The sequence below is a fragment of the Pelophylax lessonae genome (assembly GCF_965119305.1).
Source record: "Pelophylax lessonae genome assembly, chromosome: 13".
Taxonomy (NCBI): Eukaryota; Metazoa; Chordata; class Amphibia; order Anura; family Ranidae; genus Pelophylax; species Pelophylax lessonae.
The window spans coordinates 1,138,051-1,153,495 of NC_138780.1; positions in this window are offsets into that span (position 1 = coordinate 1,138,051).

Consider the following 15,445-nt stretch of genomic DNA (forward strand, 5'->3'; position numbering starts at 1 on the left):
AGAGATATCAGGAGTACCCAGACACAGGAAGTGTAGAGGGATCAGGAGTGCCCAGACACAGGAAGTGTAGAGGGATCAGGAGTGCCCAGACACAGGAAGTGTAGAGGGATCAGGAGTGCCCAGACACAGGAAGTGTAGAGGGGATCAGGAGTACCTAGACACAGGAAGTGTAGAGGGGATCAGGAGTACCTAGACACAGGAAGTGTAGAGGGATCGGGAGTAGCTAGACACAGGAAGTGTAGAGGGATCGGGAGTACCTAGACACAGGAAGTGTAGAGGGATCGGGAGTACCCAGACACAGGAAGTGTAGAGGTGTCAGGAGTACCCAGACACAGGAAGTGTAGAGGTGTCAGGAGTACCCAGACACAGGAAGTGTAGAGATGTCAGGAGTACCCAGACACAGGAAGTGTAGAGATGTCAGGAGTACCCAGACACAGGAAGTGTAGAGATGTCAGGAGTACCCAGACACAGGAAGTGTAGAGATGTCAGGAGTACCCAGACACAGGAAGTGTAGAGATGTCAGGAGTACCCAGACACAGGAAGTGTAGAGATGTCAGGAGTACCCAGACACAGGAAGTGTAGAGGGATCGGGAGTGCCTACACACAGGAAGTGTAGAGGGATCGGGAGTAGCTAGACACAGGAAGTGTAGAGGGATCGGGAGTAGCTAGACACAGGAAGTGTAGAGGTGTCAGGAGTACCCAGACACAGGAAGTGTAGAGATGTCAGGAGTACCCAGACACAGGAAGTGTAGAGATGTCAGGAGTACCCAGACACAGGAAGTGTAGAGGGATCAGGAGTGCCCAGACACAGGAAGTGTAGAGGGATCAGGAGTGCCCAGACACAGGAAGTGTAGAGGGATCAGGAGTGCCCAGACACAGGAAGTGTAGAGGGATCAGGAGTGCCCAGACACAGGAAGTGTAGAGGGGATCAGGAGTACCCAGACACAGGAAGTGTAGAGGGGATCAGGAGTACCTAGACACAGGAAGTGTAGAGGGATCGGGAGTAGCTAGACACAGGAAGTGTAGAGGGATCGGGAGTACCTAGACACAGGAAGTGTAGAGGGATCGGGAGTAGCTAGACACAGGAAGTGTAGAGGTGTCAGGAGTACCCAGACACAGGAAGTGTAGAGGTGTCAGGAGTACCCAGACACAGGAAGTGTAGAGATGTCAGGAGTACCCAGACACAGGAAGTGTAGAGATGTCAGGAGTACCCAGACACAGGAAGTGTAGAGATGTCAGGAGTACCCAGACACAGGAAGTGTAGAGATGTCAGGAGTACCCAGACACAGGAAGTGTAGAGATGTCAGGAGTACCCAGACACAGGAAGTGTAGAGGGATCGGGAGTGCCTACACACAGGAAGTGTAGAGGGATCGGGAGTAGCTAGACACAGGAAGTGTAGAGGTGTCAGGAGTACCCAGACACAGGAAGTGTAGAGATGTCAGGAGTACCCAGACACAGGAAGTGTAGAGATGTCAGGAGTACCCAGACACAGGAAGTGTAGAGGGATCAGGAGTGCCCAGACACAGGAAGTGTAGAGGGATCAGGAGTGCCCAGACACAGGAAGTGTAGAGGGATCAGGAGTGCCTAGACACAGGAAGTGTAGAGGGATCGGGAGTAGCTAGACACAGGAAGTGTAGAGTTGTCAGGAGTACCCAGACACAGGAAGTGTAGAGATGTCAGGAGTACCCAGACACAGGAAGTGTAGAGATGTCAGGAGTACCCAGACACAGGAAGTGTAGAGGTGTCAGGAGTACCCAGACACAGGAAGTGTAGAGGTGTCAGGAGTACCCAGACACAGGAAGTGTAGAGGTGTCAGGAGTACCTAGGCACAGGAAGTGTAGAGATGTCAGGAGTACCTAGGCACAGGAAGTGTAGAGATGTCAGGAGTACCTAGACACAGGAGGTGTAGAGGGATCAAGTGTGCTCAGGCTCAAGAAGTGTAGAGGGGATCAGCAGTGCTTAGGGCACAGGAAGTTTAGGAGGATCAGGAGTGCCTAGGTACAGGAGGTGTAGAGGTATCGGGAGCCTAGGAACAGGAGGTGTAGAGGGGATTAGGGGTGCCTAGGCACAGGGAGTGCAGAGGGATAAGGAGGGTCCTATAAATTGGTATATCCCCGTTGTCTGAGTACAGCCCACTTCCCTGTATCTGGGGCCATTGTCCCATCCAGAATAAAGGTCTGTCACATAGATGGGGTGGAGGACTGAGTTTCCTGCATCCCAATAAGCCCCTCCTCCGCCTGTAGTCCTATGGTATGGGATGGCTCCTTTAGCAGAGGCCGGTTTCCGTCAGCCCATCAGAATCTTCTCTGTACAATGTGCTATAGAGGATGGAGAGTTCCCGCCCCTGAGGGGTCCCACATTGAGGACTATTATTACTGGGGAACCCATTGTGGTGGTCTTTGTTCCTGGACCGATGTTCCTTCAAGGGGGACACTGATTGGCATGGATGGAGCTCTCTGGCCAGTCTGGGGAGGAGGGTAGCTGTCGGGGTGTGAAGGAAAGAGGGGGTGCTGGGGAGGTGGGATTCAAATAAACCTGAGGCCCAGCCCCTGGGGTTTCACTGGCCACATGCTGCTCTCACTACTTCTCAGTGGTTTTAAGGGTTCATTCACCTTTCCCAAAATACTTCCTTTACAGGTAAGGGGGGGGGGGGGGGGGGGTCTGGCCATTCCCATACTTCCTGAAGCCTGACTGGGAAACTTCCTAGGACATTACTAAGAGAAGCCCGTTGCTGGGGAGGGAGGAGGAGTGTGTGAAGGGGAGGAAGAGCGCCCTCCTGTGATGGTGGAGGGGTGCAGTATCGTCTTGGGAGTTTTCCAGTCAGGATTCAGGAGGTAAGTACACGGCCCCACCTATAGAAGGTGGTTATTCTCTGTGTGTCTGATAGAGACTGGTTTGGTGACCATATACAGTGCATTGCGAAAATATTCGGCCCCCTTGAACTTTGCGACCTTTTGCCACATGTCAGGCTTCAAACATTATTATTATTATTATTATTATACAGGATTTATATAGCGCCAACAGTTTGCGCAGCGCTTTACAATGTGAAACATAAAGATATAAAACTGTAATTTTTTGTGAAGAATCAAGTGGGACACAATCATGAAGTGGAATGAAATTTATTGGATATTTCAAACTTTTTTAACAAATCAAAAACTGAAAAATTGGGCGTGCAAAATTATTCAGCCCCCTTAAGTTAATACTTTGTAGCGCCACCTTTTGCTGCGATTACAGCTGTAAGTCGCTTGGGGTATGTCTCTATCAGTTTTGCACATCGAGAGACTGAAATTTTTGCCCATTCCTCCTTGCTAAACAGCTTGAGCTCAGTGAGGTTGGAAGGAGAGCGTTTGTGAACAGCAGTTTTCAGTTCTTTCCACAGATTCTCGATTGGATTCAGGTCTGGACTTTGACTTGGCCATTCTAACACCTGGATATGTTTATTTGTGAACCATTCCATTGTAGATTTTGCTTTATGTTTTGGATCATTGTCTTGTTGGAAGACAAATCTCCGTCCCAGTCTCAGGTCTTTGCAGACTCCATCAGGTTTTCTTCCAGAATGGTCCTGTATTTGGCTCCATCCATCTTCCCATCAATTTTAACCATCTTCCCTGTCCCTGCTGAAGAAAAGCAGGCCCAAACCATGATGCCGCCACCACCATATTTGACAGTGGGGGATGGTGTGTTCAGGGTGATGAGCTGTGTTGCTTTTACACCAAACATAACGTTTTGCATTGTTGCCAAAAAGTTTGATTTTGGTTTCATCTGAGCAGAGCCCCTTCTTCCACATGTTTGGTGTCTTCCAGGTGGCTTGTGGCAAACTTTAAACGACACTTTTTATGGATATCTTTAAGAAATGGCTTTCTTCTTGCCACTCTTTCATAAAGGGCAGATTTGTGCAGTATACGACTGATTGTTGTCCTATGGACAGAGTCTCCCACCTCAGCTGTAGATCTCTGCAGTTCATCCAGAGTGATCATGGGCCTCTTGGCTGCATCTCTGATCAGTCTTCTCCTTGTATGATCTGAAAGTTTAGAGGGACGGCCAGGTCTTCCTAGATTTGCAGTGGTCTGATACTCCTTCCATTTCAATATTATCGCTTGCACAGTGCTCCTTGGGATGTTTAAGCCTCCATTCACATTAGGTCGCTCCGACTTAGGGGGCGACCTGTGAAGTCGCGTGCAGCGCGACTTTCACGGACTTCACATAATGGAAGTCAATGCAAGTCGCCTCCAGGTCGCCCCGAAGTAGTACAGGACGCTTTTTCTAAGTCGGAGCGACTTGTGTCGCTCCTATTAGAACGGCTCCTGTACTACACAATGGGAGCGTGAGGACTGCGACTTGTCAGGCTGACAAGTCACGCTCCAAGTCGTACCAGTGTGAATGCGGTCTAAAGCTTGGGAAATCTTTTTGCATCCAAATCCGGCTTTAAACTTCTACACAACAGTATCTCGGACCTGCCTGGTGTTACGGGGCTTACCTTTGTTGGAATCTGTAACGCAGATATCCACAGTCCAAGGTGACCAGGTAAGAAAGCCACCTGGGCTGTGAATCTGTGCACGGGGGCTTGGCAGGGAAGGTGCTCCAATAAGCAGGACCGGCAGGAATACAATAGGAAGGGAAGTCCAGGAATGACTGTAGTCACTGGATGACACGAGTCCGGATAAGGATCAGGAGATGAGAGGAAGGTAAGGTAGCAGGAACAACATGGAGCGAAGGTAAGGATGGAAGCCGGGAGTCAGTCTGGAACACACGCTCAGGAAATAGGAACACAGGAACAAAGTCTGTCAAACAGGAACCATCTGGAACAAACATGAGCGATGAACTGACACTGCTCTAAGCGAGAGGCAGTGTTTTATAGCTTGCTTAATTGAGCAATTAGCTTCAGATGGACAATGAGAGACAGGAGCATACTCAGGTGAAGTCCAGCCCCCTAGTGCTGCAGGCAATACCAGATTAACAGGAGATTCCATAGGAGCTGAAGTGTGGCTCAGAGGTAGGATAACAGGACAGAATGTCAAAGTACACAGGTTCAAATCCCATGTCGGGTACTTAACGGCGGCCACACCTGGCCGCCTGTAATACATGGCGAGAACTGTGACACCTGGTGTGTTCCTTGTTCTTCATGATGCTCTCTGCACTTTAAACGGACCTCTGAGACTATCACAGTGCAGGTGCATTTATACGGAGACTTGATTACACACAGGTGGATTCTATTTATCATCATTAGTCATTTAGGTCAACATTGGATCATTCAGAGATCCTCACTGAACTTCTGGAGAGAGTTTGCTGCACTGAAAGTAAAGGGGCTGAAAAATTTTTCAGTTTTTTTATTTGTTAAAAAAGTTTGAAATATCCAATAAATTTCATTCCCCTTCATGATTGTGTCCCACTTGTTGTTGATTCTTCACAAAAAATTACAGTTTTATATCTTTATGTTTGAAGTCTGAAATGTGGAAAAAGGTCGCAAAGTTCAAGGGGGCCGAATACCTTCGCAATGCACTGTAGTAAATAGAGGAGACAGGGCCCCTGGAAGTTCTTCAGGAAAGATTCTGTGGCCCCTGTGTGTGACATATTGCCCCCCCCCCCCCCTCATACTCCACTCACCCATATATATATATATATATATACATACATACATACATACACACACTGAACAGAACTATAAATGCAAAACTTTTGCTTTTGCCGCCATTTTTCTTGAGCTGAACTCAAAGATCTCAGACTTTTTCTATATATATATGTGTGGCATATCAAGATGCTGATTGGACAGCATGATTATTGCACAGGTGTGCCTTAGGCTGCCCACAATAAAAGGCCACTCTAAGATGTGCAGTTTTACTGTATTGGGGGGTCTGAAAACCAGTCAGTATCTGGTGTGACCACCATTTGCCTCATGCAGTGAACACATCTCCTTGGCATAGAGGTGATCAGGTTGGTGATTGGTTCCTGTGGAATGTTGGACCGCTCCTCTTCAATGGCTGTGTGACGTTGCTGGATATTGGCAGGACCTGGAACACGCTGTCCTATATGCCGATCCAGAGCATCCCAAACATGCCCAATGGGTGACATGTCCGGTGAGTATGCTGGCCATGCAAGAACTGGGATGGTTTCAGCTTCCAGGAATTGTGTACAGATCCTTGCACCATGGGGCCGCGCATTATCATGCTGCAACATGAGGTGATGGTCGTGGATGAATGGCACAACAATGGGCCTCAGGATTTCCTCACCGTATCTCTGTGCATTCAAAATGTCATCAATAAAATGCACCTGTGTTCCTTGTCCACAACATACGCCTGCCCATATCATAACCCCACCGCCACCATGAGCCACTCCATCCACAACATACGCCTGCCCATACCATAACCCCACCGCCACCATGAGCCACTCCATCCACAACATACCCCTGCCCATACCATAACCCCACCGCCACCATGAGCCACTCCATCCACAACATACGCCTGCCCATACCATAACCCCACCACCACCATGAGCCACTCCATCCACAACATACGCCTGCCCATACCATAACCCCACCGCCACCATGAGCCACTCCATCCACAACATACGCCTGCCCATACCATAACCCCACCGCCACCATGAGCCACTCCATCCACAACATACGCCTGCCCATACCATAACCCCACCGCCACCATGGGCCACTCCATCCACAACATACGCCTGCCCATACCATAACCCCACCGCCACCATGGGCCACTCCATCCACAACATACGCCTGCCCATACCATAACCCCACCGCCACCATGAGCCACTCCATCCACAACATACGCCTGTCCATACCATAACCCCACCACCACGGGCCACTCCATCCACAACATACGCCTGCCCATACCATAACCCCACCACCACCATGGGCCACTCCATCCACAACATACGCCTGCCCATACCATAACCCCACCGCCACCATGAGCCACTCCATCCACAACATACGCCTGCCCATACCATAACCCCACCACCACCATGAGCCACTCCATCCACAACATACGCCTGCCCATACCATAACCCCACCGCCACCATGAGCCACTCCATCCACAACATACGCCTGCCCATACCATAACCCCACCGCCACCATGAGCCACTCCATCCACAACATACGCCTGCCCATACCATAACCCCACCGCCACCATGGGCCACTCCATCCACAACATACGCCTGCCCATACCATAACCCCACCGCCACCATGGGCCACTCCATCCACAACATACGCCTGCCCATACCATAACCCCACCGCCACCATGAGCCACTCCATCCACAACATACGCCTGTCCATACCATAACCCCACCACCACGGGCCACTCCATCCACAACATACGCCTGCCCATACCATAACCCCACCACCACCATGGGCCACTCCATCCACAACATACGCCTGCCCATACCATCACCCCACCACCACCATGGGCCACTCCATCCACAACGTACGCCTGCCCATACCATAACCCCACCACCACCATGGGCCACTCCATCCACAATGTACGCCTGCCCATACCATAACCCCACCGCCACCATTGGCCACTTCATCCACAACGTACGCCTGCCCATACCATAACCCCACCGCCACCATTGGCCACTTCATCCACAACGTACGCCTGCCCATACCATAACCCCACCGCCACCATGGGCCACTCCATCCACAACATACGCCTGCCCATACCATCGCCCCACCACCACCATGGGCCACTCCATCCACAACGTACGCCTGCCCATACCATAACCCCACCGCCACCATGGGCCACTCCATCCACAACGTACGCCTGCCCATACCATAACCCCACCGCCACCATGAGCCACTTCATCCACAACATACGCCTGCCCATACCATAACCCCACCGCCACCATTGGCCACTTCATCCACAACGTACGCCTGCCTATACCATAACCCCACCGCCACCATGGGCCACTCCATCCACAACGTACACCTGCCCATACCATAGCCCCACCACCACCATGGGCTACTCCATCCACAACGTACTCCTGCCCATACCATAACCCCACCCCCACCATGGGCCACTCCATCCACAACGTACGCCTTCCCATACCATAACCCCACCGCCACCATGGGCCACTCCATCCACAACGTACACCTGCCCATACCATAACCCCACCGCCACCATGGGCCACTCCATCCACAACGTACACCTGCCCATACCATAACCCCACCGCCACCATGGGCCACTCCATCCACAACGTACGCCTTCCCATACCATAACCCCACCCCCACCATGAGCCACTCTATCCACAACATACGCCTGCCCATACCATAACCCCACCACCACCATGGGCCACTCCATCCACAACATACGCCTGCCCATACCATAACCCCACCACCACCATGAGCCACTCCATCCACAACGTACGCCTGCCCATACCATAACCCCACCACCACCATGGGCCACTCCATCCACAACGTACACCTGCCCATACCATAACCCCACCACCACCATGAGCCACTCCATCCACAACGTACACCTGCCCATACCATAACCCCACCGCCACCATGAGCCACTCCATCCACAACGTACGCCTGCCCATACCATAACCCCACCGCCACCATGAGCCACTCCATCCACAACATACGCCTGTCCATACCATAACCCCACCACCACGGGCCACTCCATCCACAACATACGCCTGCCCATACCATAACCCCACCACCACCATGGGCCACTCCATCCACAACGTACGCCTGCCCATACCATAACCCCACCACCACCATGGGCCACTCCATCCACAATGTACGCCTGCCCATACCATAACCCCACCGCCACCATTGGCCACTTCATCCACAACGTACGCCTGCCCATACCATAACCCCACCACCACCATGGGCCACTCCATCCACAACATACGCCTGCCCATACCATCACACCACCATGGGCCACTCCATCCACAATGTACGCCTGCCTATACCATAACCCCACCACCACCATGGGCCACTCCATCCACAACATACGCCTGCCCATACCATCACCCCACCGCCACCATGGGCCACTCCATCCACAACGTACGCCTGCCCATACCATAACCCCACCACCACCATGGGCCACTCCATCCACAACGTACGCCTGCCCATACCATAACCCCACCACCACCATGGGCCACTCCATCCACAACGTACGCCTGCCCATACCATAACCCCGCCTCCACCATGAGCCACTCTATCCACAACATACGCCTGCCCATACCATAACCCCTCCGCCACCATGGGCCACTCCATCCACAATGAACGCCTGCCTATACCATAACCCCACCGCCACCATGGGCCACTCCATCCATAACATACGCCTGGCCATACCATAACCCCACCACCACCATGGGCCACTCCATCCACAACATACGCCTGCCCATACCATCACCCCACCACCACCATGGGCCACTCCATCCATAACATACGCCTGCCCATACCATAACCCCACCGCCACCATGGGCTACTCCATCCAAAACGTACGCCTGCCCATACCATAACCCCACCACCACCATGGGCCACTCCATCCACAACGTACACCTGCCCATACCATAACCCCACCGCCACCATGGGCCACTCCATCCACAACATACGCCTGCCCATACCATAACCCCACCCCCACCATGGGCCACTCCATCCACAACGTACACCTGCCCATACCATAACCCCACCGCCACCATGGGCCACTCCATCCACAACGTACACCTGCCCATACCATAACCCCACCGCCACCATGAGCCACTCCATCCACAACGTACACCTGCCCATACCATAACCCCACCGCCACCATGGGCCACTCCATCCACAACGTACACCTGCCCATACCATAACCCCACCGCCACCATGGGCCACTCCATCCAAAACGTACGCCTGCCCATACCATAACCCCACCACCACCATGGGCCACTCCATCCACAACGTACACCTGCCCATACCATAACCCCACCGCCACCATGGGCCACTCCATCCACAACGTACACCTGCCCATACCATAACCCCACCGCCACCATGAGCCACTCCATCCACAACATACGCCTGCCCATACCATAACCTCACTGCCACCATGGGTCACTCCATCCACAACGTTGACATCAGAAAACCGCTCACCCACATGACTCCATACATGCTGTCTGCTATCTGCCCTGTACAGTGACAGGGTGACAGTTTATCCATGAAGAGAACATCTCTCCAAAGTGCCAGACGCCATCCAATGTGAGCATTCGCCCACTCAAGTCGGTTACGATGAGGAACTGCAGTCAGGTGGAGACCCCGATGAGGACGACGAGCATGCAGATGAGCTTCCCTGAGACAGTTTCTGACAGTGTGTGCAGAAGTTCTTTGGTTCGGCAAACCGATTGTTGCAGCAGCTGTCCGGGTGGCTGGTCTCAGACCATCTTGGAGGTGAAGATGCTGGATGTGAAGGTCCTGGGCTGGTCTCAGTCCATCTTGGAGGTGAAGATGCTGGATGTGAAGGTCCTGGGCTGGTCTCAGACCATCTTGGAGGTGAAGATGCTGGATGTGGAGGTCCTGGGCTGGTCTCAGACCATCTTGGAGGTGAAGATGCTGGATGTGGAGGTCCTGGGCTGGTCTCAGTCCATCTTGGAGGTGAAGATGCTGGATGTGGAGGTCCTGGGCTGGTCTCAGTCCATCTTGGAGGTGAAGATGCTGGATGTGAAGGTCATGGGATGGTCTCAGTCCATCTTGGAGGTGAAGATGCTGGATGTGGAGGTCCTGGGCTGGTCTCAGACCATCTTGGAGGTGCAGATGCTGGATGTGAAGGTCCTGGGCTGGTCTCAGACCATCTTAGGGTGAAGATGCTGGATGTGGAGGTCCTGGGCTGGTCTCAGACCATCTTGGAGGTGAAGATGCTGGATGTGAAGGTCCTGGGTTGGTCTCAGACCATCTTGGAGGTGAAGATGCTGGATGTGAAGGTCCTGGGCTGGTCTCAGTCCATCTTGGAGGTGAAGATGCTGGATGTGAAGGTCCTGGGCTGGTCTCAGACCATCTTGGAGGTGAAGATGCTGGATGTGAAGGTCCTGGGCTGGTCTCAGTCCATCTTGGAGGTGAAGATGCTGGATGTGAAGGTCCTGGGCTGGTGTCAGACTATCTTGGAGGTGAAGATGCTGGATGTGGAGGTCCTGGGCTGGTCTCAGACCATCTTGGAGGTGAAGATGCTGGATGTGGAGGTCCTGGGCTGGTCTCAGTCCATCTTGGAGGTGAATATGCTGGATGTGAAGGTCATGGGATGGTCTCAGACCATCTTGGAGGTGAAGATGCTGGATGTGGAGGTCCTGGGCTGGTCTCAGACCATCTTGGAGGTGAAGATGCTGGATGTGAAGGTCCAGGGCTGGTCTCAGACCATCTTGGAGGTGAAGATGCTGGATGTGAAGGTCCTGGGCTGGTCTCAGACCATCTTGGAGGTGAAGATGCTGGATGTGGAGGTCCTGGGCTGGTCTCAGACCATCTTGGAGGTGAAGATGCTGGATGTGAAGGTCCTGGGCTGGTCTCAGACCATCTTGGAGGTGAAGATGCTGGATGTGAAGGTCCTGGGCTGATCTCAGACCATCTTGGAGGTGAAGATGCTGGATGTGGAGGTCCTGGGCTGGTCTCAGACCATCTTGGAGGTGAAGATGCTGGATGTGGAGGTCCTGGGCTGGTGTCCGTCCATCTTGGAGGTGAAGATGCTGGATGTGAAGGTCCTGGGCTGGTCTCAGTCCATCTTGGAGGTGAAGATGCTGGATGTGGAGGTCCTGGGCTGGTCTCAGACCATCTTGGAGGTGAAGATGATGGATGTGGAGGTCCTGGGCTGGTCTCAGACCATCTTGGAGGTGAAGATGCTGGATGTGGAGGTCCTGGGCTGATCTCAGACCATCTTGGAGGTGAAGTTGCTGGATGTGGAGGTCCTGGGCTGGTCTCAGACCATCTTGGAGGTGAAGATGCTGGATGTGGAGGTCCTGGGCTGGTGTCAGACTATCTTGGAGGTGAAGATGCTGGATGTGGAGGTCCTGGGCTGGTCTCCGTCCATCTTGGAGGTGAAGATGCTCGATGTGGAGGTCCTGGGCTGGTGTCAGACTATCTTGGAGGTGAAGATGCTGGATGTGGAGGTCCTGGGCGGGTCTCCGTCCATCTTGGAGGTGAAGATGCTGGATGTGAAGGTCCTGGGCTGGTCTCAGTCCATCTTGGAGGTGAAGATGCTGGATGTGAAGGTCCTGGGCTGATCTCAGACCATCTTGGAGGTGAAGATGCTGGATGTGGAGGTCCTGGGCTGGTCTCAGACCATCTTGGAGGTGAAGATGCTGGATGTGGAGGTCCTGGGCTGGTGTCAGACTATCTTGGAGGTGAAGATGCTGGATGTGGAGGTCCTGGGCTGGTCTCCGTCCATCTTGGAGGTGAAGATGCTGGATGTGAAGGTCCTGGGCTGGTCTCAGTCCATCTTGGAGGTGAAGATGCTGGATGTGGAGGTCCTGGGCTGGTCTCAGACCATCTTGGAGGTGAAGATGCTGGATGTGGAGGTCCTGGGCTGATCTCAGACCATCTTGGAGGTGAAGATGCTGGATGTGGAGGTCCTGGGCTGGTCTCAGACCATCTTGGAGGTGAAGATGCTGGATGTGGAGGTCCTGGGCTGGTCTCAGACCATCTTGGAGGTAAAGATGCTGGATGTGGAGGTCCTGGGCTGATCTCAGACCATCTTGGAGGTGAAGATGCTGGATGTGGAGGTCCTGGGCTGGTCTCAGACCATCTTGGAGGTGAAGATGCTGGATGTGGAGGTCCTGGGCTGGTCTCAGACCATCTTGGAGGTGAAGATGCTGGATGTGAAGGTCCTGGGCTGGTGTCAGACTATCTTGGAGGTGAAGATGCTGGATGTGGAGGTCCTGGGCTGGTCTCCGTCCATCTTGGAGGTGAAGATGCTGGATGTGGAGGTCCTGGGCTGGTCTCAGTCCATCTTGGAGGTGAAGATGCTGGATGTGGAGGTCCTGGGCTGGTCTCAGACCATCTTGGAGGTGAAGATGATGGATGTGGAGGTCCTGGGCTGGTCTCAGACCATCTTGGAGGTGAAGATGCTGGATGTGGAGGTCCTGGGCTGATCTCAGACCATCTTGGAGGTGAAGATGCTGGATGTGGAGGTCCTGGGCTGGTCTCAGACCATCTTGGAGGTGAAGATGCTGGATGTGGAGGTCCTGGGCTGGTCTCAGACCATCTTGGAGGTAAAGATGCTGGATGTGGAGGTCCTGGGCTGATCTCAGACCATCTTGGAGGTGAAGATGCTGGATGTGGAGGTCCTGGGCTGGTCTCAGACCATCTTGGAGGTGAAGATGCTGGATGTGGAGGTCCTGGGCTGGTCTCAGACCATCTTGGAGGTGAAGATGCTGGATGTGAAGGTCCTGGGCTGGTGTCAGACTATCTTGGAGGTGAAGATGCTGGATGTGGAGGTCCTGGGCTGGTCTCCGTCCATCTTGGAGGTGAAGATGCTGGATGTGAAGGTCCTGGGCTGGTCTCAGTCCATCTTGGAGGTGAAGATGCTCGATGTGGAGGTCCTGGGCTGGTCTCAGACCATCTTGGAGGTGAAGATGCTGGATGTGGAGGTCCTGGGCTGGTCTCAGACCATCTTGGAGGTGAAGATGCTCGATGTGGAGGTCCTGGGCTGGTCTCAGACCATCTTGGAGGTGAAGATGCTGGATGTGGAGGTCTGTGTACACATACACACTATTGGGACGCCGGCCATTACACACACATGAACTTTAATGACATCCCAGTCTTAGTCCGTAGGGTTCAATATTGAGTTGGCTCCACCCTTTGCAGCTATAACAGCTTCAACTCTCCTGGGAAGGCCGTCCACAAGGTTTAGGAGTGTGTATGGGAATGTTTCACCTTTCTTCCAGAAGTGCATTGGTGAGGTCAGGCACTGATGTTGGACGCGTGGACCCGGCTCGCAGTTTCCACTCTAATTCATACTCCTCATACACTATATATATATATATATATACTCCTCATACACTATATATATATATATATATATATACTCCTCATACACTATATATATATATATATATATATATATATATATATATATATATATATATATATATACTCCTCATACACTATATATATATACTCCTCATACACTATATATATATATACTCCTCATACACTATATATATATACTCCTCATACACTATATATATATATACTCCTCATACACTATATATATATACTCCTCATACACTATATATATATATATACTCCTCATACACTATATATATATACTCCTCATACACTATATATATATATATATATATACTCCTCATACACTATATATATATATATATATACACTCCTCATACACTATATATATATATATACTCCTCATACACTGTATATATATACTCCTCATACACTGTATATATATATATACTCCTCATACACTGTATATATATATATATATATATACTCCTCATACACTGTGTATATATATATATATACTCCTCATACACTGTGTATATATATATATATATACTCCTCATACACTATATATATATATATATACTCCTCATACACTGTATATATATACTCCTCATACACTATATATATATATACTCCTCATACACTGTATATATATATATATACTCCTCATACACTATATATATATACTCCTCATACACTATATATATATATATATACTCCTCATACACTATATATATATATATATATATATACTCCTCATACACTATATATATATATATATACTCCTCATACACTATATATATATATATATATACTCCTCATACACTATATATATATATATATATATACTCCTCATACACTATATATATATATACTCCTCATACACTGTATATATATACTCCTCATACACTGTATATATATACTCCTCATACACTGTATATATATATATATACTCCTCATACACTATATATATATATATATATACTCCTCATACACTATATATATATATATACTCCTCATACACTATATATATATATATATATATATACTCCTCATACACTATATATATATATATACTCCTCATACACTATATATATATATATATATATACTCCTCATACACTATATATATATATACTCCTCATACACTATATATATATATATATATATATATACTCCTCATACACTATATATATATATATATATATATACTCCTCATACACTATATATATATATATATATATATATATATATACTCCTCATACACTATATATATATATACTCCTCATACACTGTATATATATACTCCTCATACACTATATATATATACTCCTCATACACTATATATATATATATACTCCTCATACACTATATATATATATATATATACTCCTCATACACTATATATATATATATATATATATACTCCTCATACTCCGGGTGATATTCTCATGTATGGAGATACACGTCGTCTATGTATTTCTATTGTATACATGGAGG